General features: G+C 33.7%; 1 long non-coding RNA gene across 1 annotated transcript in view; it reads right to left on the reverse strand.

Moving 5' to 3' along the window:
• LOC103095320 (uncharacterized) overlaps positions 1 to 26,871 on the reverse strand; it is a 46,061-nt gene extending 19,190 nt beyond the window's left edge. The window contains exon 1 of the long non-coding RNA XR_461391.2: positions 26,722 to 26,871. This is a non-coding gene — a long non-coding RNA (uncharacterized LOC103095320). The remainder of the gene's footprint in view (positions 1 to 26,721) is intronic.
• Between the last annotated feature and the right edge of the window lie 589 nt (positions 26,872 to 27,460).

Here is a 27,460-nt window from a genome sequence, read left to right on the forward strand (position 1 = left end):
ATAAAACTTCTCACTGACAAGATGACGAATCAGGAAAGCAGATGACTAAGAGACAATTTGAGAATCATTGGTCTACCTGAAAATCCAGAAATAAACAGAAATCTTGACATCATACTATAAGACATCATCCAAGAAAACTGTCCTGATGTGCTTTAACAAAGGGGCAAAAATAGACATTGAAAGAGTTCATAGAATGCCCTCTACACTAAATCCTCAAAAGACAACTCCCAGGAATGTAACTGCCAAATTCATGAACTTCCCAGCTAACGAGAAAATTTTACAAGAAGCCAAAAAGAGAAAATTAAGATATCAAGGAGCACCAATAAGGATTACACAATATCTGGCAGCTTCCACACTAAAGGACCTTAAGACTTAGAATATGATATTCAGAAAGGTGAGAGAATTGGGTCGTCAAACAAGGATCACCTACCCATCAAAACTGACTATATACTTCCAGAGGAAAGTATGGGCATTCAACAAAATAGAAGATTTCCAAGAATTGGTAAAGAAAAGTGTATAAGTGGAAAGTTTGCTATCCAAACACAAAAATCAAGAGAAACATGAAAAGGTAAATAAGAAAGAGAGGGGAAAGGGGAAAATATTTTTACTCAAACTTTCTTCTTTAAGGGCTTCAATAAGATCAAAATTTTTATATCAACATATGGGACTGTTTTTTGTAACTCAAAAGTTATATTCATTATTATAGTAATTAGAAGAATCATTCACAGAAACAGATTGGGATAAGTGGTATTAGATGATATGCAAAAAAAAGTAAAAGGGAGGGGGGAATAGAAGATGGCACCAAGAGATATTTGAAGAAATAAGATAAATAGGATAATCTATACCACAAAAAGAGACACATGGGAAGGAGAGGGGAAGAATATTATTATAAGAAAGAGAGGAAGAGATTGCTAATTTGTAATACCTAAAACTTACTCTCAGTGAAACCAATTCTGAGAGGGAAGAGAATTTAGATCCACTGGGGTATTGAATTCTATCTCAACCTTCAGGGAAAGTGACAAGGGATAACTAAGGGAGCAGGGGGAAGGGTGTAGAAAAAGGGAGGGAAAGAGATTGGGGAGGCAACTTAACTGACCCTTAAAAATAATAAGAAGGGAACAAAAAGAGAGGGGGCAGAAAGGGAAGCTTATTAAGGGTGGGGTTTAGGGGGACTGACTAAAAGCAAGCCATTGGTTTAAAAGGATATAGCAAAAGAAGGAAGGATAGAACTAGAAGAGGATATAAAAACACTGGGGAATTCACAAGTGGCAATCATAACTTTGAATGTGAATGAGATGGACTCACCCATAAAACAAAAACAGAGCAGACTGTATCATAAACCAAAATCCTACCATATGATGTCAACAAGAAACAAAAATGAGGCAAGTAGACACGCACACAGTTTGAATTAAAGATTGGAGTAAAATCTATTGGGCCTGAACTGATAGAAAAAAGGCAGGAGTTGAAATCATGATATCTGACAAAGTTAAAGTAAAAATAGATCTGATTAAAAGGGATAGGGAAAGTAACTACATCCTGATAAATGGCAGTATAAAAAATGAGGAAATATCAGTAATAAACATGTATGCACCAAATGGGATAACATCCAAGTTTATAAAGGAGAAACTAGTGGAGTTGAAGGAAGAAATAGGTAGCAAAACTATACTAGTTGGAGACCTGAACCTACCACTATCAAATCTAGAAAAAAAATGAATAAGAAAGAGATAAAAGATGTCAATGAAATCTTAGAAAAAAATAGAGTTAATAGGTATATGGAGAAAAATAAATAGGGACAAAAAATATTACAGTTTCTTTTTACCAGCACATGGTACATTCACAAAGATTTACCATGTACTAGGGCATAAAAAACATGGCAAACAAATGCAGAAAAACAGAAATAATAAATGCAACCTTTTCAGATCATAATGCAATAAAAAGAATAATCAGTAAGTGTACATGGAGAACCAATTCAAAAATTAATTGATAATTAAATAATATGATCCTCCAAAATCGGTTAGTTAGAGAACAAATCATAGAAACAATTAATAATTTTATTGAAGGAAATGACAATGATGAGACATCCTTTCAAAATCTATGGGATTCAGCCAAAGCAGTACTCAGGGGAAATTTTATATCCTTGAGTTCATATATTAATAAATTAGGGAGGGCAGAGGTCAATGAATTGTACATGCAAATAAAAAAAAAACAAAACTTGAAAGCAAAGAAATTAAAAATCCCCAGGAGAAAACTAAATTAGAGATCCTATAAATTATGGGAGAAATTAATAAAATCAAAAATGAAAGAACTACTGAAGTAATAAACAAGACTAGAAGCTGGTATTTTGAAAAAACAAACAAAATAGAAAAAGTAATGGTCAATCTAATAAAAAAAGGAAAGAAGAAAAGCAAATTAACAGTATCATAGATGAAAAGGGAGATCTCACCTCTAATGAAGAAGAAACTAAGGCAATAATTAAAAACTATTTTGCCCAATTATATGGCAATAAATATGCCAATCTAGGTGATATGGATGAATATTCACAAAGATATAAAATGCCTAGATTAACAGAAGAAATGGGATTCTTAAATAATTCCATATCAGAAAAACAAATTGAACAAGTCATCAAAGAACTCCCTAAGAAAAAAATCCCCAGGGCCTGATGGATTCACAAATGAATTCTATTAAACATTCAAAGAACATCTAATCCCAATACTATATAAACTATTTGACATAATAAGCAAAGAAGGAGTTCTACCAAATTCCTATTATGACACAAATATGGTACTGATTCCAAAGCCAGGCAGGTATGTAAATATAAATGTAAAATAAATAAGGAAAATAATGAATGCTAGAGGGGATGTGGCAAAGATGGGACATTAATGCATTGCTGGTGGAGTTGTGAATTGATTCAACCAATCTGGAGGGCAATTTGGAACTATACCCAAAGGGCAATAAAAGACTGCCTGCCTTTTGACTTAGCCAAAGAACTGCTGGATTTATATGCCAAAGAGATAATAAGGAAAAAGACTTGTACAAGAATATTCATAGCTGCGCTCTTTGTGGTAGCAAAAAATTGGAAAATGAGGGGATGCCCTTCAATTGGGGAATGGCTGAACAAATTGTGGTATATGTTGGTGATGGAATACTATTGTGTTCAAGGAAAAATAAACTGGAGGAATTCCATGGGATCTGGAACAACCTCCAGGAATTGATGCAGAGTGAAAGGAGCAGAACTAGGAGAACATTGTACACAGAGACTGATATACTGTGATACAATTGAATGTAATGGACTTCTCCATTAGTGGTAATGCAGTGATCCTGAACAACTCTGAGGGATTTATGAGAAAGATCACTATCCACATTCAAAGGAAAAACTGTGGGAGTAGAAATTCAGAAGAAAAACAACTGCTTGATTATATGCGTTGAAGTGGATATGATTGGGGCTATAGACTGTAAATGATCATTCTAGTGCAAACATCAACAATATGGAAATAGGTTGTGATTAAGGACATATGTAAATACCCAGTGGAATTGCCCATCAACTACGGGATGGGTGGGTGGAGGGGAGGGAGGGAAAGAAAATGTTCTTGTAACCAAAGAATAATGTTCTAAATTGAGAAAATAAAATTTAAATTAATTTTTTTAAATAAAGAAAAGGAAGATGACAAAAAATGGAGTGGATGTGGGAAAATTGAGACACTAATGCACATCTGGGAGAGTAGTAATCTGATTGAACCACTCTGGAGAGCCATTTGGACCTATGTGCAAAGGGCTACAAAACAGTACATACCCTCTGACCCAGTAATGCTATTACTAGGTTTGTATCCCAAAGAGATAAAAAACAAAAAGAGGAAGGATCTATATGTATACAATTGTTGAAAACAGTTCTTTTGGTGGGGGCAGAGAATCGGAAAGTGAGGAATGTCTGAGTATATGATAGTAATGGAATACTGTTGTGCTGTAAGAAATGATGAACAGGATGAGCTCAGAAAACCCTGGAAACGTTTACACAAAGTGAAGAAGAATGAAGCAAGCAAAACCAGGACTACCTTCCACCCATTGTCACAAATACTGTATGATGACCAACTATGAATTACTTAGCTATTCTCAGCAATACAATGATTCAAAACAATCCCAAAAGTCTAATAAGAAAAAAATGCTATCGCCTTCCAGAGGAAGATCTGATGGAGTCTGAACTTTTTATGATTTTTTTTCTTGATATTTTTTCTTCAAGTTTCCTTTCACAAAAGGATTAATATGGAGAAATGTTTTATATGATTGTTCATGTACAATCTATATCAGATTGCTTACCATCTCAGTGGAGGGAAGGGAGAATTCAAGACTTAAATTTTTTTAATGTTGAAAACTTTTCACATGTAATTGAAGAAAAAATAACATTAAAATATAAAAAACAAACAAAAGAAAATGTTCTGCTGATTCCTCTTTTCTGCCAGATTGAAAATACTTAACACGATCTACATCTGCAGCCCAGGGATCTTTGTAGGAAAATGTTATTTTTGTCTTAATTTTTTCCAGATTACATGTTGATATGTTTTTTAATATTCATTTTCTGACATTTTCCAATCTATGTTCTTTTCTTCCCTCTTATTTTTCCTTCTTCTCCAAGAAAGCATGTGATTTTATATATTTCTATGTTTGCCATGTTTTGAAACAAGATACATATTGCTCACACTCCTTCCAGGAAAATAATTGATACATGAGTAAAGTAAGAATGAAAATATATTCATATTTTTTGCTACAAAGGAAGTGGTAAACATCGATAAAGATTTGTAATATGTTAAGGTAAATCACAAGAGCAGTAATAGGATTCTAGTATGTTTCTAGATCACTTAAGATGGTGTCATCAATGTGGAAGATACTGGAGAGCATTAGGGAAACTGGAGGATTAGGAGAAATGTGGACATCTACAGTAAGTGGTTTTTCAATTCTTTAGTAAGAGCTTTATAGACAGAAGAAATAATGCATGCAAAGGGCCTGAGTCAGCACAGGCAGTAGTAGATTTTTGCTGCATTTTCTCAGTGAACAAGGGGACTTTAAATCACAAAACTATGTGGTAAAGGGCAGAGGCTTAGGTCCTCCTTTTACTCTATTCCCCATTATTGGGGTCAAGAAACATGATCTAGAGTTTTGGTTTTTCATTTTTTCTTTTTATTTTAAGAGCAGAGGTTGAGTTTCCTATCTGACCCTAGAATGTAAAACAAAGGATATAGGAGTCGAGGGAATCCAGGCCAATCCAACTATGAGTTCTCTAGGAGCAGAGAGGAATCATTTAAAATGACCTGGACTGTAGCTCATCAGAAATTGGCAGAGATCTTGGTTTTGGACTTGGAAGTTGTTGGGACCAGTATTATTTTCATTTCAGATAAAAATTCTACAAGTCTCCAGATGTCTAGCTACTTTATGGGAGAACCTACTTCCTACTCATACTTCTCCAAAGACCATGGCGGTATGAGACTAATCTCTTGGAGGAAATGTGGGTATGTAGTCCTTGCTTACATTTACAAATGTATATCTCTTTGTAAAAACTAATCTAAAACTAAATGGTTAATTGGAAATGGGATATCAGGAAGTGGGCCATAAAAGGAGAAGTGGGGCTCAAATGATGGAAGAGAAAAGAGGTAATATGCAGCTCCCTAAGTGGGTCTAAGAACCCTAAAGAAAGATGGAACAAACCTGGCCCTGTGAGATTGGGGCCTTAGTCAACCATATTATACTGCTCCTCTTTCCACTCCCTTGTGGAGAGACTATGTGTATAGATATTAATAATTTTGTAAAAAGTAATATTGGGACACTGGAGATTGGCTGGGAGAATGAAAAAAGGTCCCTTGTAGGTTACAGCACTTGTTCTGATCCTTCAAAAGTTAAGGTAACTGATACAATTGGAGATGGCTTTCCCTTCTGTCAAATAATAGTACTGAATTTATATTCCCAGTTGTGATGATAATAGGAAGGAAGCAGGATAAATACCCAAAGTCATTACTTGATAACATTTATATGATTTTCCCTTATTCTATTTTCTTCCACAAAAGTCCTATTCTGATTTCTCATGATAGTGAGAAGGTTGTCATGGGTTTTTTGGACTAGGTGGAAGAGCACAGGCAGGGATGATCTACCAAACACTTCTAATACAATGTCAATAATGAAATACATTTGGTAGGAAAGGCCTTTTAATCTACTTCTTTTGACTCAAAATCCAGGATTCTTCCAAATATATCAAATATTTATCTAAAAATATTCCTTTCTCTCAAAAATTTACCTATTAAATCACTTTCCAGCATCTAAATGGCTGATCCTCTTATTTTCCAATGGTGAATCATGATGGATTAATAGGATGTAATCTCTTTAAATATTATATTTCTTTAAGATTCCTCTTTAAGGAAAGAAACATTTTTGTCCTTTTATCTCCAGTATTTATAATAATATTTTGTCATTTTGAATATGATGATAACTTATTTAATGATGGGATATTCCTAATGCTTAACCCATTGAAAGTAATAAGTGATAAGAGGCCCAAACAATCAGTCTCAAAAGCCTTAAATTAAATGTAGAAACATTCCTTGAACTATAGGAATGGACGAACTATGTTCACCCTGGTTAAGGAAATTTTGGTCTCAAAGGTAAACTATAAATTGTCAATAGTACTACAAATGCATTGTCAGGAGATACTAGGGTAGCATTCCGGCACATCTCTGAGGAGAAAAGGTAAGACTGATTTATGGAAGAATATAGTATTAATAACATGTATAGCTATAACATACAAGCATGGTAATAGTTATGATATTGTATCATGCATAGAGGATGCTGACCAGTGTTGTGAGTGAGGTTAGAATTCTTGCTACATGAATATAAGTTGATGGAACTGGAGAGATTTATTTTGGAGAAAAAAAATCCATGAAAGTTGTTTTCAAGTATTTGAAGGATAATGTTTATTTGAACCATATTCTTCTCCTTCCCAACCCTTAGAAAACAGAGCTAAGAGATGGCAATGGACGGAAATTATAAAAAGAATTAATATGAACTAAACAAAAACCTCTGAACAATTACACAATCAAATAGAACCTGTGAGATGATTTATTTTAACCCATACTTAAAAAAGATTCTCTAAGGGAAAAAAATCGAACTTCAGTGTGAAGTACTACAAATACATCAGAAAAAGGAAAGAGAATGAGCTAGAATTTACTAGATGTGTGATCCTGGGCAAATCACTTAACTTTCTTTGCTTCAGTTTCCCTATCTGTTAAATGAGCTGGAAAAGGAATGTCAAAGTTTCCAGTAAATTTGGCAAGAAAACCCCAAATGGGGTCACAGAGTCATATTCGATTAAAAAATGACTGAATAACAAATAAGGATCACATATTCTACTAAGTGCTTTTACACATTTCATGTTATTTCATTCTCATAACAGCCATGGAAGGTAGCTGTTGTAATTTTCCCCACTTTAGAGTTAGGGAAACTTGAAGCAGACAGAGGTGAAATGACTTGCCTAGCATCCCTGAGTTAGTACATTTCTAATTCTGGATCTGAACTCAAGTCTTCCAAACTGTATTAGAGGGTTGGTTTGGGTATAATGGAGGAAAAGTAGATAATAAATGTCCAGTAGGTAGAAGGAGGGTGAGATGGATTCCCCCTTCAGTCTTCTTGTCTCCCCACTAACCCTGTCTTTACTCCCCCCTAATAAGTGATTTAATGGATGAACCTTTTCACTTGGGGAAAGAGACAGAAATCAGCTTTCTCCCCCTTCAATGTGAGAAGGAAGTCAATTTAAGATGACTGACAACTATATTCTAACAAATGGTGGTTAGGGGTAAGATAAGCAAAATATCTGTAGGATGGTTTTTATAAGAAAAAAGGATAAGGAAGTCCCTGTCTGTCTAAAAATATCTTTCTCCCTCCCTCCAAAGTTGAGAGACCCAAATTTGTCAGCCGGTCTCTAAGAGGCTCAGGGTTTGGTGACCCCTGGTCTTAGCACAGCAGAGCCAATGTCCAGACCCAGGGGGTCACAGGAGCTGTGTGAGATCTTCTGATGCTGTTCTTATTCTTCTCAGTTTCTGCCACAATTCTTGGTTTCTTGGGGAGTGGGGGGGCAGAGGGAATGGTGGTTAGGATCAATGAGGGATTATGTATGGCTCAGGAGAGAAATCTCTGATCAGCCTGTCACCCTTGCTGTCTCATGATAGAGAGATTAACTGTCTCCCACCTGGAATCTCTCTTCCCTCAAGATTCCAAGCCTCCTTCACCATCCTCCCCTGTGGATGCAAACCTCTTCATGTCTTCCAGGCTCTGCCCTTCAAAGTCTCTGGACCATTCCTATATCACAAAACTCCATCTCCAGGAGTTGCATAACACCAATTAGCCACCTAATAATTTTTCCTCAAGTAAGGAAAACCCACAGCTTACTTAATTTTGAATAACTCTAATTATTGCTGCATATTTTCATTGAAGTTTTTATTTATATTTGTTCCATTTTGTTCTTTCTGACAAACTTACATTTTCTTCTTTCAAAATTTACCTTCTGCTTTTAGTTCCATCCTAAGCCAGGCTGAACAAATCTGATACTTCATTCACAAGATAGCTCCTTGAAAATACTTTAAAAAGCTGGACACATTCCTTCATTTGGTCAGTCTAGATTGCCCAGTTCCTTCATCTGTCCATTATATCACACATTCTTAAGACTTCACCATCCCATTTGCTTTTCTTTATGTGTTTTCCACTATATTAATGTCCAACATGTAATTTTGGACCTAGAATTGATCATGATACACAAAATGTTTTCTGATCAGAGAAGTATACAGCTGAACTTGCCTCTTTCTAGTCATGGATGCTATACATCTTTTAAAACAACTTGTGACTGCATTCTTTTCATCTGCTACTATTTATACTTAATGCAGATCACTCAAACTTCATGATCCTTTGAAAAAATTATAGTTGAATTACTGTCCAGCTATACTGTATCCATTCCACTTTAAAGTTCATTTTTAATGAGGAAATTCATGCTGACCTAAAGTAAAATGGACAACTTTGTCAAATAGTAAGTTGCCCCATCACTAGAACTCTTTAAGTTGAGATTTTATAGAGATGTATATATAAAATATGTATGTGTGCATATATAAAAGGATATTTTATTAATTGAACTATTGATTTATAAAGATTCTCTTAAAATTAGTAGGTTTTATGATCCTTTGATAGCAAAATAAAATTAAAATATTATGTTTTCATTCTCTAAGTGAAATTTGAAATGTATTTTAGACATTTTCACTTGGTAATTTATTAATGGCATTTAAGGTTTACTTTTAGAAAATTTTGCAAACTCATAAAAAAGATTGCCTTTTTTGGCTAAAATATTTGTCCTGTGATTTTAGGGTAATCTTTCTACTCTGAATGAATTTGAACTCTTTTTTTTTCTTGAGAAAAGTCCTGGATCATCAGCATCTGAGATGTAAACATAAGAAGAGTATCCGGAATACTTTAAAACCTCTTTCAAGAACATCAATCTCTACTTTCAGGAAGAAAGCTATATGTAATAACTGAACTGCCTGTAATCCATGAAATGGCAGACTTCTCAATCAGAAAATAAAAATAACCTTTCTTACCAACACAACCACAGAGAAGACTGAGCAAGCGTTAATGATTTCTTGGATAAATGCAATGTCAGCAACTATAGACTTTAAATACGAGCAGTTTCTTTTGCTTAATGAGGTGATGTAACCTGTTAATATTTCAGGTCACTACATTGAGAGCTTTCAGTACTTAAGCAATTTAGACTCACAGCAAATGAACAGAGAGAGAACAAATAGATCAATATGTGATTACTGAGGCAATGACAAATTGGCAGCATTTCACTTCTGAATATAAAAGATCCATGAAAAAAGACAAATGTCCAGGAAGAATGGGAATAGATCTAGGGTAGAGCAGCTTGGCATATAAACAAGTTCATTCTGGTGGTACATAGATGACCTTATGTCTTCAATGTGTTTTTGATACTAGTTAGCGAAAAAGGTAGAAAATAATATTAATGAGGTATTATTACTAAATGATTGTACATAACATCTTAATTTTTGTAAAACACTTGTTTTACATTATCTAACTTAAAACTCATTACAACAAGCTGAAATTGCAGACATATTTTCCCATTTTCTGGACTAAAAATAATAAGGCAAAGAAGTTAAATGATTTTCCCATCTTTATTTGTCTAGTAAGTGGTGAGGGAAGAATTGGAACATAAGTCTTTTCTCACTTCATGCCCAATACCTTTTACTATACTAACACGCCTAATATGTATTTGCACAGCAAACTGGCTATAATGAAGATACTTTTATATATATTCTCTAATGCAGTATAAATATCTTAATCCTGGGAAAAATATTTAAAAATTGATATTTGAGTCACAGATTTAGAACTTGAAGAGACTTCTTAGACTCCTTGAGCATTTCTGTCATTATTAGATTCAGGAATCATTTTCTTCTATTGTAAGATATATAAGATATATGTGAATGGAAGAGGAACTACTTAATTAAGAATATTCAACTATAGTTTTCTTTCTCTGTTTTAAATTCCTCTGTTTCATATACAAAATCGTATTTGTAATGAATAAGATGAATTTTTTAGAATTTAATGAAATGTACTTGTGAATCTATTTGGTCCCAGATTTTATTTACTTAGGGGATTTATTTACAATTTATCTTTTTTTCTGAGATTAGGTTAAATTTTTTATTCTTCTGTTATTGTGATTATTTTATGTTTTGTTTTATAATGTATATTTTGTTTGCATATCATAGGAGGACATTGTTTCTAATAATATTCATTATTTAATTGTATTTTTCATAAATGCCAATGTTTTTGCCAACAAAATAGATGTGATTAATTGTACATATTAATTCATGGTTATTTTGAAGATTTGCTAATTTCTTCTTTGAACTTAGGTATTTCTGTTTTGGTACATAATTGTGTAATTTTAAATTGTTGCTTATCTTTTGTTTTGATTATTTTTTTTTGACTCAGGGATTCTTTTAGATTAAAATAGTCTTAATCCTATGAATGCAATTTTATTACATTGGAGTAATTAAAGAATGTTTTTAATATTTCTGCATTTCCAAATGTTTGTGAGTTTTTTGCCCTAATTTATAGATTATTTATTTTTTGTAAAAGTGGCATGCAAAATATAACTATATTAACTTCTTTTCCAATCAATAATTGCAAGTTAAGTCTAATTCCTAATTCCTTAACTTCTGCTAATGGATTTTTATTCAATTTTTCTAGGTCTGAAAATGCTTATTTAAGAGTTCTTGTCATTTTAGTTTTATAATCCTTTTTTCCATGGAACTCATTCAGAATTTCACGCAAGCCAAGATTTACCATGAATGATAAATTAATTTCAATAATTAAAGGATATTCTTGAAATAGCAGAGCATAAAATGCAATTTTAATAATTGTTTTCTGATATTCTGAATTTTATGTTCTCTTATTCCCTCTCTCTATCCCTCCCCGGAGATTTCAGACAATATGATATAGGTTATACTTATGCCATTATGTTTTTTATTATTATGCATTTCCATGTTCATCATGTTGTGAAAGAAAATACATTAGGAAAACACTCATGAACAAAATGAAGTGAACACTATTACGTTTCAGTCTTTTTTCAAATTCTGTCAGTTCTTTCTGTGGAAGTTGATAGCTATTTTTCCCCCTTAATCATACATTCTTTGTAGCTGTCCTGAATTGCCAATAATAATTGTAATAATTGTCCTGTTGCTCATTTCTTAGGGCAAAATTATATTCTATTACAATAATATACCACAACTTGTTCAGCCATTCCCCAATTGATGGATTTCCCTTCAAATTCCAATTCTTTGCCACTACAAAAAGAGTTTCTATAAATATATTTGTTGCAGGTGGGTCCTTTTCCCCTACTGATCTCTTTGGGATATAAACCTAAGAGTTTTATTCCTGGGTCAAAGGGCATGCATTATTTTATGGTACTTTAAGCTTGGTTTTCAATTGCTCTCAAGAATTGTTCTTAGCTCACAGCTTCACCAACAGTGTATTAGTGTCCCAATTTTCACAGATCCCCTCTAAAATTCTTCATTTTTTTTTTATTTTTTGACATATTAGCCAGTCTGGTAGGGGTGAGGTAATACCTCTGAGAAGTTTTAATTTGCCTTTTTCTAATTATTAATGATTTGGAGCATTTTTTCATATAGTTAGTTTTAATTTCTTCATCTAAGAACTCCCCTTTCATATCTTTTAACAATTTGTCCAATTGTTGAATTACTTATATTCTTATAAATATGATTGAATTCTCTATATATTTGAAAAATGAGGTCTTTGTCAGACACTTGCTATAAAATATTTTCCAATATTTTTAAAATTTCCCTTAACAGAACTCTTGGCTTTAAATTTTATAATCTAATGAACTGAAATTATATATTTATAATTTGAATTTCTTGATTTAATACAACTGATTAGTTTTCATTTATAATTCCTTGAATTAGGATAGCCTGCTCTTGCTGATAATGACCTGCAGGTATTCCAGTGATTATTAAATGATCTATCCTTTATTTTTCAAATTAATTATTTTATATGGCATCCTCAATTTTTCCCATTTAATTTTTTTTAAATTTTCTTTCAAATATTTCTTCTTGTCTCATAGAGCAATCAACTTTTGTTTAAACCATTCTAATTTTCAGGTACTTTTTTATTTGGGCAAAATTTTACACCTTTTATGTTAAATTGTTAATTCTGTTTTCAAATCTCTCCTCTCTACCCTTCCCAGCCTTCACTTCCTTCAAGTTATTTCCTTTATAGCTCTCATTTTATTTACATTGTAATCTTAACTTTTTTGTTGTTTAGGTTAAATCCTTTCTTCTTGAAATGCTAATTGATCTTGTGAATGAGTTATATTTTACTTCTAGCTTGGCTTTGCATTATTCTCCACTGCTAGGTTTATGTCTTGGGAATTACTGATATTTTATATCTATCTCATTTCACTTAATTTATTTTTGGATTGAATTTACTGTGGATTGAAGTAAGCTTATTGAGATCTGATTCCTAGCTCTACTTAGATCCACCCTCTTCCAAAGACCAAGAAACAAGTGAATAAGCTGAGGACCTGCATCCTTTCTAGTGTCCTAGCTCTACTCCTGCCTTTAGAAATAGCCCTTTTGGAGAATATTCAAGTAATTACTCCTCATCTGGGATCCAAGAGCTAGATTCCACCTACTCTAGGCAACACAATCCAAGTGACAGCTGTTTAAATAAGTTTAAGACTCAATTTTGCTCTAAATCTTATCTTATGGACTGACAAATTACAAACCTCTAATTTACAAATTACACATAATAAGGTCTTTGGAAAATGAAGCTGTTGCAAATTTGGGAATTCTTCATAGATATAGTCAGATAAAACCTTGAATGTATTAATGATAATTATAGAATACCATTCAACAATAACTATTTTCACACTTTACATACAATGCTTACCTTGGTTCAGAAACACTAAAAGGACATTATTTAAAGTTAATTTTATCAAATAAGACAGCCAGTAAAATTTATAAATTCTGATTATCGTGAAATTCCAAAATATTTATTTTTATTTCTATTGGTCAAGAATCAAGATTTATAAAAGACTCCTTATTTTAGTACAGTTCCACAAATATGCTCCAAGGAAAAATCAGGTTAATCTGTTTTTCTAATGATGATATTATAGATATTTTTTTCATTACTGATAATGGCTCATTTTATTTGGTGGCTGAGATGGTAAAGAAGTTAATAGCCTCTGAGCTAAAGTCTTAAGTCATTTGGCACTTTTATTAAATTCTTAGGTTAACTCATATATTTTTAGACAATGTATATCACCAGAAACTAATGATGATATTAGAATATTGTATTTAAAATATTTCTACAGTCATGTTAATGATTATTATGCTAATAATGTCAATGTGTAGAAACATATCTAAAAGGCTAAAATGTAGTCAAGATTATTTTCTATACTCTAAATTCAGGGAAACCAATTTGCTTAATTTTTTAGCTGCAGAACTCATGGCTGATTGAAATTCTTATTTTTCATTACCAGCTGCTAAATGACTTCCAAATTAGTCTCTTTCTCAGTCACAAGGCAGGCTCCAACTGTTATCCATATTAGCAAATTGAGGTGGTATCAGGGGAAGAAAATGAATTGATCTGTCTGAGATAATATAGATAATAAAGGGCAGAGTTGAGATTTGAACACATATCCTAAGATCAGTAAAAATTCATCACACTTTCCTACTGTGTCTCCTTGTTCCTCAGTAAATATTTATCATTAAGAAATTGTAAAGGCATGAAAAGTTAATATATTTAATTGATCATCTTATTTAGATCAAATACACCATTTAAAGAATCATCTGCAGTGCCTTAGTAGATGGTATGTTTTAACAGCTGGTCAGCACAGTGGATATAGTGTTGAGTCAAGATTCAGGCAGACAGGAGATCAAATTTGACCTGTGATACTTATTAGCTATTTGACCTTGAGGATATAAAATAATCTCAGGACATTTCAGCGTATCTACTGTAAAATGGGGTAATAAGAGCACCTATTTTCATAGGGATGCTGTAAGACTCAGAAAAGAGAGTATCTGTAAAGCTCTTAGCATGTTTTCTGGCACATAGTAGGTATTTAAAAAATGCCTACTTCCTTTCCCACTTCACTGCAAGTTATTCTCACCCAATATATGTAACTCTATTCATGTTAGTGAGAAATGAAAAAGTTAAAGCCAATATTTAAAATAGTTTACAATTACTTTATTAACCCTGAGGATTCAAATCATGTCTATCATAATATTTTTTACAAATGGCTACAATTTTAATAAATTGTTTTCAGAAATTATGCAATCCATGTTTTCTCCCTTCCATATCTCTCCTGTCCCCAAGATGACACATAATATGATATACATTGTATACTTAATGCATATTTACATTTTCATGATGTTGTGAAAGAAGACATCACACTAGACAAAAATTGATGGATGAAATAATGTGAAGAATGGTTTGCTTCAATCTGCATGCAGACTCCATCAGTTCTTTCTATAGTGGTGTATAGTCCTTTCCATCTGGGTATCACATGTGTCCTCAATCCTAACTCTTTTCCATGTTGTTGGTATTTTCATTAAGGTGTTCATTTAGAATCTCTCCTCAGTCATATCCCCTCCACCCCTGTAGTCAAGCTGTTGCTTTTCCTCCGTGTTTTCACTCCCCCCGTTTGTTCTCTGCTTGAGGGTAGTGTTTTTATTTTCTCCTTGATCCCAGTGGATTGTTCAGGGACATTGCATTGCCACTAATGGAGGAGTCCATTACGTTCGATTGTACCACAGTATATCAATCTCTGTGTACAATGTTCTCCTGGTTCTGCTCCTTTCACTCTGCATCAATTCCTAGAGTTTGTTCCAATTCACATGGAATTCCTCCACTTTATTATTCCTTTTAGCACAATAGTATTCCATCACCAACATATACCACAATTTGTTCAGCCATTCCCCAACTGAAGGGCATCCCCTCATTTTCCAATTTTTTGCCACCACGAAGAGCACAGCTATGAATATTTTTGTACAAGTCTTTGTCCTTATTATCTCTTTGGGGTACAAACCCAACAGTGCTATGGCTGGATCAAAGGGCAGACAGTCTATTATCACCCTTTGGGCATAGTTCCAAATTGTCCTCCAGAATGGTTGGATCAATTCACAACTCCACCAGCAATGCATTAATATCCCTACTTTTCCACATCCTCTCCAGCATTCATTACTTTCCTTTGCTGTCATGTTAGCCAATTTGCTAGGTGTGAGGTGATACCTCAGTGTTGTTTTGATTTGCATTTCTCTGATTATAAGAGATCTAGAACACTTTTTTCATGTGCTTATTAATAGTTTTGATTTCTTTGACTGAAAACTGCCTGTTCATGTCCCTTACCCATTTATCAATTGGAGAATGGCTTAGATCATCATGTATTATTGTTGTTATTGTGTATACTGTTCTCTCAGTTCTACACACTTCAGTTTGCAAAATATTTTTTTTATTTTTTATTTTTTACTGATTGTCATGTTTGCATTTCTTATGGCAAAATAGTCTTGCTTTATAATCATAAACCAAAGCTTATTCAGCCATTCCTCAATTGAAGGACATCCTCAGTTTCTAGTCCTTTGACAACAAAAAAGAGCTACTATCAAGATTTTTGTATGAATAGGTCGTTATCTCCAAACTTTGATCTCCTTGATACATTGTTGTGATATAACTAAGCTCTCAGTTTTCTAGACAATTCTATAAGGTTATATATTGGAGGAAAAAGTGTGCTGAAATTTACTCATCTAGAAATTCCTTATTACAGTGAAATCATATGTTTAGTTTCTCTTTTACTCAATAAAGATTTCCCCCCAAACAAAAACCCTGATTTTCATTTAGAGTTCCATTTTTAAAAATCCTTAATTAAATATTTATACCTATATTTAAAAAAATTAATCTGAAGGAGAAGATTATCCTGGGAAATGGAAACTTTCTTCTTAGCCATATTAATATGGGACACAAATGATACCAATAGCTTTACAGAAGATATGTATTAAACTTATTGTAATGATAGTCTAATAGCAGTATATCAGCAAGCCTCAAGGAGAGCAAAGGATACTATGACAAAGTAAAGAAACCTTTGAGGCAACTTTCTCACAGCCAGAGAAAATGGGGAAAAAACTATTTATCTGGAATACTTGCATTTCTAACATTCTTTTTAGACCTTCTTAAGATCAGCACTCTCAGATTTATAAACTGCATTGACTGAATTGTGCCAGGCACTTCTATTCAGCTCAAAATAAGTCCTTGCAGCAAACCATTATTGATGGGAAGTGCTAGAGTGGTTAGAATACCTATTAGCTTTGGGAAAGGATGGCCACAAAATACCATAAAAACAGGGAAGCTGATATTATTTAAGCTATTTTATGTTTCAAATTTACTTCAGATCTTTTCTTAAGTACAATGAGACTAAAATATTTTCTATAACACCATATGCAAAAGAGCTTAAGTATTTCATCAAGCCCAAAGTATCTTTACATAGTAGATATTTTGGGGGAGAAAAAGTGGTTAGTATGATAATGATGGTGTTGAATCAGCACCAAGATGGGTCTCCACTGTAAGAGGACAAAACATCAATGTGTGTATTTGTTTATATATCATGTTTTAAAGTTTGCATATATTATCTCACTCAAGAAACAGAAAACCCAGTAAATAGGTACAAGAGGTTCTATTATTAACATTTTTTGCATGAGCAATTGAAGAAGAGATTTTAAGTGGCACATCCATCTTTACACAGAGAATAAGCATCATAGGTACGATTTTAATGCAGATATTTCTGATTCTATGTAAGCTAGTAATATTCTGCATTTGTATAAATATTCTTCTTATGGCCTTACTTTCCTGTATGTTTTTCATAAGTTTTTTAGGAACCAATGAACTGAATTAGATGGAAGGAAAATGGGCATACATATATATTAACACACATGCATATATGTATGTGTACACACACACACACACACACATATATAAAGAAAGAGGGAGAAAGAGAATGTGAGAGACAAAGAGACAGTAACAAAAAGCTTGTGTTAAAATTCTGGTATTTCAACACTGTAATTGGGCTTAATCTCTGAACACAATATGTAAGATTAATAAAATGGTTGTGTTATCCCTAAAATAAGAACAAAATAATCTTGAAGAGGATTTGCTGTTACACACACACACACACACACACACACACACACACACACACACACACATATGGGGTGTATGGGGTGCTCAGGGAGGGGTAGTATCTCTGGTATGGAGGGCTTGTCGTGCCCTCCTAGGGCAGCCCTCCAGCCTCTGACCCTCACCTGACACCCAGCTCTCACTTGTGGCTCCCAGTAGCTGCTAGCATGCGGCAGAGGCCACACCCTGGGCAACGGCTTCGACAGGCTGGCTAAACCTGGTGAGGGTAGCCATCGGGTCGTCGACCCCTGGTGAACCAGGGCTTTGCTCACCCAGTATGTGAAGACTGCTTCGGCCAAACAGATGGAAGAAACCAATAAGAAGGTTCAACAGCTGAGATGGCGACGCAGCAAAGCACTGTGGAGTGCTTAGGGTGTGTTGGAGCACAAAGGACAACACGGCCATCCAATGCAGCTGAGGAAGTCTCCAGGTGTAATGATTTTTCGTGCCAATGGACCCAGGCTTCCAACGCCGAGAGAGTGGGACTGTCTCTGTGCATCGACTCTTCCACTTAAATCTCCTTCATGCACAAGTGTCTTTGTGTGCACACTCATCTACATCACAGATGAAAGCGCACAAAGACAATCATCATCCTCGGTTACCGAGAGACTACTACTATTACTATATATAATTTCAAATAAATTATCACTTTTTAATAAAATAACATCCTACAAATAATGTAAATACCAGGATATTTTCACTAACCTAAGAGTAAAAAGGTAACATCAAATTGCCTTCAAAGCACATCTACATTATAGCTGTCTCTTCTAGCCATTCATCATAGTCTTATTAGAAAAAATATACTTGACTATTGACAAGGCTGCCAAACTACTTGTACATACTCTATATTTTATAAGTCTTCTAAAAGCAAGCAAAAATGAATGAATGAATGAATTTTAAGGGGCTACTGAAGTAAATATTTGCATTATGTATTTGAAATGTAGATATGGAAAAATAATTATCATGTGACATGCCATAACATTTATATTTCTTCTTGTGACAACAGAATATTATATTATTGGACAGAAAGATATACCTCCATTTCTTATCTTCTAGAAGCCAAGTTCTCTCTTCGTTAAATCATAGGATTAAAATACACCTGAACTTAATATAAAATTTGAACCTGTAGTTATTTTTCAACTAAGTGAACTGAGGGAAGTATGTTAGGGAAATATGTTAAGTATGTCAGTATGTCAGAGAAGACTAAGACTTCCGTTATGAGGGCTTGCCAAGCTCTTTTCAGAGTTGCTTTCCTCCTTTGGTGTCTGCCTACCATCCATCTCTCATCTGTGGCTCCAAGAAGCTGAAACATGTACAGTGGTCACACACTGGTAAACAATCTTCACAGATGGGCTAAACCAGTTTGAGGATAGCAAACAGGCCTCAAACTCATTGGTGACTTAGGAAGGGGTGTCCACCCCAGACATGCAAAGACTACCCACACTGAAAGGGGCAAATGAGAACAATTTGTTTTAATGGCATGAAAATTAGAAGCAGGCACTGTAAAGCATTTAAATCTTGGCTAGACTTTGAAGAAGTGGAAGACATCCAATGCACCCTGAGACATCACTACTCATCTTGATTTTTGTTTTGCTACTGGAATTTGATAACTCTTTAAGAGAAAATGAGGATAATTATGTTGTACAACTTTGCTTCACTTAAATCCAATTTAGGCACAAGTCAAAAGACATCATCAATAGTGGTGACATTTTGGTCCTCTTCAAGTATGAAGGACAACAAAGAAGTAAATGGAGGCTCAAAGTAATCAACTAAATTGCCCAAAATCACACATGATAAATTCATAAATTTCACATTTAAATGAATTTTTTCACTCCAAATTCATATCATATAATGTGAAAGGAGACCTCATAATCAGCAGCATTATATCCATGAATTTTGAGTTACAGTTGGGGAATTAAGTTGAGATTTCAAATCTTTAATTAGTATAATTTTATGAGAATTAATTTTGTTTCCATTAGAAGCAATAGTGCTTCCAGATTCCCATGATATGCCATCAGTTATTTTTCAATAGACTCAGTAGATCAAGTTAATTTTAACCAATCAATGAGCATACTAATTGCATTCCTGAAATAGAATCAGTACAAATTAATAAGTACTCTGGAGTCTGAGGGAAAAAAATAGACATAACTATGTTCTTAAAGACTTAAAATCTAAAGCATTTAATTAGTGTTTCCTATGTTCTAGGAACTGTGTTAAGGGTTGGGAATATAAAAAAAAAAATATAAAGACCGCTTCTACCTTCAAGTAACTTAAAATTGAATGACAGAGAAAATGTACAAATAATTATGTTTCAAGAAACACAGACAGGCAAATAAAAGATAATTTCATAAGGAAGGCATTAGCATTTAAAAAGGAAAAGGAAAGGAAGACAAATCATATAGTTACCATTTAATTACATGGTATAAAATCATATGATACAGACCATAAATGCTTCAGGAGTTAATGAGTAATCAATGAAAACTGGAGTAGTCAAAATAGCAAAATAACAATAACAAAAAAAAGATTTTTTAGGACTTCAAATATGGGCTTGATTGGGGAAGTAGAAGAGACATGGAAGACTTGTGACATTCACAAACCAGATCCCTTGATACAAACTAATCCTGGACTACACTGCTGCTTTAACTTGGGAAACACAGCATCACCTTCATCTGAATGAATTGACAGTTATACTGATTGTCACTTGAAAAGGATTTCAGAGAAGGTCCAGCTCTGTTCTTTAATAAATTTAAGTACATTTCATCTGGATTCAATGGGATTTACAGCAGATTTGGAGAATCAGTAAAAATCATAAACTTTAGGACATGGAAAAACCAAAAGGATGAGAAGGAGCAGTTGTTATTAGGACTATGAGGAGAAGTCAACATTGATAATGGATATTAAATTTCACTCCAATTTTGTAAGGAGAACTATCAATTTCATTTGTCATTCTGTATGGCTATCTATTTATCTATCTATCTATCTATCTATCTATCCATCTATCTATATATTATATGTTAGACTGTACACTTTGACAATAGGTCTTTTGCCTCCTTTCTTATGCTCAGACATTAGTACAGTGTTTGGCATATCGTAGGCACTTAATAAATGTTTATTGATTGATAGATATTCATTTTTCTATAAAATTTGTGTATATGTGTATTCTGTAGAGAAAAAAAGAAGGATCTGCAATTAAGGAGGATTAGATCATGTAAGTACTTTGATAATGAATAACTGGATATTGTACTTAATTTGGCATTTACAAACACACACATGCTGCTCAATTACAATATTTTTATTTCTATAGTCAAGTATGTTACAGTATATTGATAGTTAATACAAGCATGTTCTGCTAGAGAAAATCCAGATCAGCTTTAGTGCTAAAACTAGGTAAAAGATGTAGGTAGAATGAATTCAGAGAAGTGAGGTGGGAAGGTTCATTGTACAAATGTGCCAAATGTACCCAGTTGGAGTGGTGAACTTAACAAGAATCTGATCAACTTTGCAATTCTGCCTTGGGGCCAAGCTAAAATAATTGATGAGTGGGTATATATAAACATCCCTATCCTAAAATCTAGACCATGCTTCAGACCTCATGCTATCAGGGCTCATAATCTATTCATCTACCTGTATTCCTCATTATTCATGCTTTCTGTCTTATTCTATCCCTATTTTCATTTCTTACTTGATATTTTCTACTTTATTCTCTGGAAATAGAAATAATTTATATAGTCATTATGACAATTGCTCCCTGGAAAGAATATGCATATTTATTGTCACAGAGATTTGATGCTCTCCAGGTATTAATTCAAAATGTGAATGTCTGTGTGTGAACTTAAAATACAGATATTTTAATGTGTATTTTTTTAAATCACATCTTTCTTTGAGGCTTTAGATAGCACTTTTGACATCATTTTCTTCTTTTGAGTTTGTGTTTTGATCTGCCTTTCACCGTAGTATCTTTGCAAGATCAGGTATTTTTTTTTCTGTTTGCTCATTTTCCCAGCCTGTTTCTTAACTTTTAAATATGTGGATGTTGGGCTGTGCTCTTGAAGTGAATAAAGCATGGTCCTTTCATGCATTTTATAAAGCTGTTTTCAGTGATACTTTGGGGGGATCTATACATTTTCACTTCTTCCAAGTTGGTATGATCTAAGGAGAGATGTGTTTTCTAGAGTTTTTAAATGACCACAAGCTGTCTTTTCCATTCTGAGACTGTGAACAGGATCCCTTCTCCCTTGGGGCTTAATTTTTGGTACATTCATGTTCCTCCTCAGTGTTGGAATCTGCCTCAAGAGTGCATCCTAGAAGCATGTATAGGCAATGCAACTGAGTACTGCACTCAGTGCTACCAAAGAGACCCCTGTTATCTCCAACTGAATAGTTGTCTGACCTCCTCACTGTCTGTGGGTTTAGAGCTCCAAGAACCTGATATTGATTCTGTTGACCCCAATGCTTATTAGTGTCTTGTGACAGAGGGCGTCTGAGAGAGTCTCACATCTGGGCAGGAGACCTATCCTTCTGACATTCTAAGTTGTATTGTGTTGAAAAGTTTTTATACTATTCTTTTGCGGGGTTTGTGGCTCCAGATTTCTTTTTCAGGTGTTGTTTAATGTTTTTAGGGGAATTTGTGAGAACCCAGGTAGACCCGAGTCTTCTCTCTGATATCTTGGCTCAGGTCTCCTTTGCATATTCTTTTAATCCTGAATATACATGACTGCCTAATTATTTCTAGATCTTACAAAATCTTGGAAGTTCTGAGACAGATTTGTCTCAGAAGTATGAGTTGTAGTGATAGAGATTTTCTCAGTGAAGTACCTTTTTTGAACAATGTAACAGGCTTTCTCTAACAGACAAGTTAGAATGTTTTCTTTTTTTCCGGGTTTCATGTTCATCAATTATTAGTAATAATTTTCTGATATTTGGTATCCATATTCTCTCCCTCCCATTCCCCAGTATGGAAGGTAGTATTAGATAGTACATGTACAGTCATACCATACACAAGCCCAAGTTCATCATGCTGTGAAAGAAGATACACATCACTTTCAATAGAGAAAAATTTATGGAGGAAATAAGGTGAGAAATAGTATGCTTGAATCTGTTTTCAGAATTATCAGTTCTATCATTGGAAGCAGAGAGCTTTTTTGTCATGAGTCTTTTGGAGTTGCCATTTATCTAATTCTGAGAGGGGGAAGTTAACATCTCCTACTAATATAGTTTTCTTGTCTATTTTCTCTTGTAACTCATGTACAAGATATCATGTTTTGATGTTCTTATTTGATGCATATATTTAATATTGATATAATATTATTGTCTATGGTACTTTTCATCAAAATGTAATTTCCTTCCTTATCTCTTTTAATTAGATTAATATTTTCTTTTGCTTTGTCTGAGATAATTGCCACCCCTGTTCTTTTTCCCCCCTAATTGTCTTCTGTTTCTTACTATTTGTTTTTAATGCTTTTTTTGAACTCTTCCACGGATATTTTTTGGCCTTGACACACTTATGATTGCTAATTGTGTATTTCCTTCTATCTTATTTTACCCCTGATTATGCTTATCTCTCTCTGCTTTCAGCTTTTCCATGTGTACAAATGTTTTGCACATAAGCATTTCCTCAACCATTTTACTCTCCTTTTTGTCGATCACTGCTTCTCTTATTTCCTCCTACATCCTACTTCCCTATCAAGTAAGAAAAATCTTTCTAACTGAAAGTGAATATTTCCACTTTGGTCTAATTCCAATGACAGTAAGGTTCAGTCATTTCCCAACACTCCCACATCTCTTCCTCCACTGTATGAACTCTTATGAGATTCTTCATGAGCAATAGTCTGACTTTTTTCCCTTTTCCTTTTCTCTTCCCCTTGTTTGGTCCTCTTTCCTATACCTTAATTTTTTTTTTGGGGGGGGCAATATCAGTTCATCCTATTAAAATTACTCCTTTCATTCTTTCTATATATACTCCTCATTGCCCTAGTAGTGATAAAGTTCTTAAGTATCTTGAATATTATAAGTGTCTTAAGTAGTTCAAGGATCATAGATATCTTAAATATCTTAATTAACACCTTCCTACATGTGAATGTACTCAATTCAACTTTATCAAAACCCTTAGGTTTTTACTTTATATTTATTATTTATTTATTATACTTCTCTTGAATCTTCAAATTTGTTTATTGAATTTTCTTTTCAGCTCTTATTTTCTTGGTCAAGATTTTTAAGAGTTTTTCTGTTTTAGTTTTGTTGAGCCTTTCTGTTAATTCTTTCATTACTTGATTTTCTAAACTTCTTTTCAAGTTCTTCCAAGGGTCTTTTTGGGACCTGACATCCTTTCACATTTTTCTTTGAGGTTTCACATGTTTCCTTTTTGGCATTGCAGTACTCATCTTTTTTTTTTTTAATCCTTGTCTTTTATCTTGCAATCAACACTATGTATTGGTTCTAAAGGAGAAGAGCAGTAAGGGCCAGGCAATGGACTCACACAATAAAGAAGTGACAGAAGCCATATCTGAACTTCCCTGGCCTCCTGCTGCCATCTTCTGCGTTCATATTTTGGTCTTCCTGGTCATTAAAATGACTTTCTAGGGTCAGGTGTTTTCTTTTTCTTTTTTTTTAATCATTTTTTTAGTTATTTTTCCCCTATTCTTCTGTTGATGTTCTTCTCTTCTCATGAGCCAGATGTGGGTATTCTTCTGTTGAGTATTGTTCCTGTAGGCTTGTTATGGGGAGGCTTGCAAGTGTTTTGTCCAGCCATATTCTACTTGCTATGCTGACAATTTCCCTGTTGTTTCATGGTCTAGGTTGTTCCACAGTAAGCTCGTTTACTGCCCCTGCTAAATGAGTTGGACTGAGCTTGTACTGCTTCAGACACACTGAACTTTCAGTGACTCAGGCCACATGGTTTATTGGCTGAAATAATAACTCTATCACTTTAGACAGACAGCAGTGTACAAGATTTATCCTGTCCTGCTTAGCTGAAAAGTCTTCAAATAGGATCTGGAGATGGTCACTATGTCTTTTTTCCAAAGGTTTGTCTAATTAATTTTGTAGTGCTTGTCTGTGATTTTGACAGCAGGGTAACACACTTTTATATCAGATTAATTCCTGAGAACTATCTACTAAATTATAAAACAGTTATGACTTACATTGATAGAAAAAACTATAAATTCTTGAGGTAAGAAAGAACTTACGCTAGCCTATTTCTTCTGGTAGTAACTAGGCAACAGTATATGGCAGTAAGTAGAATCTATAGTTTAATACCGTTTCTAGCCAGAAATGATAAATCTACAACTCCAACATCAAGAAGGATTACTATTATCTTTTGGGGAGAGTAGAAAGACGTGTTGAACTTAAATAATTTCTATATGAATTAAAAATTAAAGGAGTTAGGAGAAAACCCTATTTGATGCTAAAGTCAAGTGGGTTTGGTAAAGGTCATTATATAGCCTTGATAATTCTTATATTAATTAGAGAATGTGTTCTAAAGAAGCATTAACAGTGTATCTTACCTAGTTTGGAGTGAAATGATGTATTCTATTGATGAGTCCTTTTTATTAATTCAAAAACAACAATAACAACAAACTTTATAAAAAAGTTTCATATTCTCCTTAAATTTTATATGAAACATAGTATAAACTGTGTTCTAATAATATTCTTGAAAACTCCTATTTTCTCATGAATGATACAGTTTTAAAATGTGTTGAAAAGGAATAATATAATTTGGATAGTATCTACAAAGGACTCATCAATCTATCATAACCTTCTGGAGGCTATAAGTTCAAAGAAAGTAGCTGCTTTCTGAGGGCTCACAAAACCAAAGAAAAAGATGCTTATAGAATGCTGGCAAGGGGGAAGAGAAATCTATAAAGTCCTTAAATTGACTATAAAACATAAACTTGGTTTTTAAAATATACATTTTAGACCCATATACAATAAATTAGTAAGCATAGTAATGTAGATATAGACTCATATCAATCTTGACATGTTCCCTGCAAATTAAAAAAGAAAATGGAAGTTGTTGCTAACCAGAAGAATAATTCATAGTTTTTCTGTGAATAAACAAATAGAGTAGTAAACAAAGTAGATGTTTTTATCTTTCATCCAAAGAAAGGATACATTTTAGAATCTTCTAGTTATCTCCTACAGCATTTTTCATAAGTATTCAAAAACAAACACATAACAGACACCATGAAAGTAATTCTGATACATTCATCAACTACTAGTACAACATATAAGGAGGTGGAGAAAATAGGAAATGTAGTTTGGAAAGTGAAAACATATTTCACAAATGCATATATATGTGTATAGGTATTATATGTTTAATGTTTATATTACATATTTTGTATAAGAATATACACACACACATATATATATATACCCATACATACATGCATATACTCACATTTGAATGGAAAATACTGATTAAGATTATGACATGAGAAATACCTAAAGGCCTCTTGTTCAGTCATCCCAATTGTGTCTGATTCCATGCTAATTTATCTTATATTTATTTTAACCATAAGGAGAAAATGTTAAATACATTGTGAGAACTGTTGTCTAATCAGCATTGAGAAAAATCAGATGTGAGATAATGATAATAAGAAAATTAACCAGATGATGTTTAATTTCTTGATGGTCCTTTTCTGTACTAACTGTACCCAAATCCATCAATTATTCAGGAGGTGGATCCTCCAAACAGATCCTAAGGAGACGCGCAAGTGTTGAATGATACAGTGTCCAAGGTCAAACAGGTAGTTTATGAAAGTCTGAATTGAGATTTGAGCACAGGTATTCCTGACTGCAATCCAATATTCTGTCCATTAAACCATACTGTTTCTATAATAATCATATTAGTAATGATGGCTTATATTTATAGAGAGGCTTAAGCATTATGTATAATTAGAATCTGCTCCCCAGGACTCTAAATACCAGCATCTCATTTAGGTATTTACCTACCACCTTACATAAGGAAGATATATTTGAATGTAGCCCCGCCTCTCGATCTTTTCTTCTGGGAAAGTGGTTTTGGAGGCTGGGGGGGAGAACCAGGCCAGAGAATTTTTCTCATGTGGCTTCCTCTACCCCGCCACCTGCACGCCACAGCGGCATTCCGGAAGAAGAGAGTGAGAGGCGGGGCTAAATCAAAACATATCCTCCCTTTGTAAGGACATAGGTAAACACTTAAAGGGGATGCTGGGATTTAGAGTCCTGGGGAGCAGATTCTAATTATACAATTATGAGTCATTTAAACCGGAGTCACATCAGTATCAGAGAATTTTGCAGCATTTAAAGGGGATTCAACGTGGGAACTTAGTTCAACAAAAATGTACTTTGTTTTGATAGCTGTCCAATTATTTTACTGAGATAATTCTTTGTCAGACTCATACCAGTTACCTGACTATGAATTAACCTCCTTGAATTAGTTTTGGTCCTGATTTGATTTCATATTTACTCACAGTCAAGGCCAGTCTTCTCTGTACATTTTGTATATTATTTTTTCTTTTCCCAGATTGCAAAATTTACCTGTATTTTCACCTAGATAATTCCCTTATCTGTAATGGTTTTCTATTATATTTTAACTTTTTAAACTTATAATACATTAAAATTGGAAGAAAGAAACTCAAAAGGAAACATGTTGAGGCTAATAAAGTAATGGAGATTTAATGAAACATTTTATTTCATACAATGAGAGATC

Source organism: Monodelphis domestica, chromosome 2 (assembly GCF_027887165.1).
Source record: "Monodelphis domestica isolate mMonDom1 chromosome 2, mMonDom1.pri, whole genome shotgun sequence".
Lineage (NCBI taxonomy): Eukaryota > Metazoa > Chordata > Mammalia > Didelphimorphia > Didelphidae > Monodelphis > Monodelphis domestica.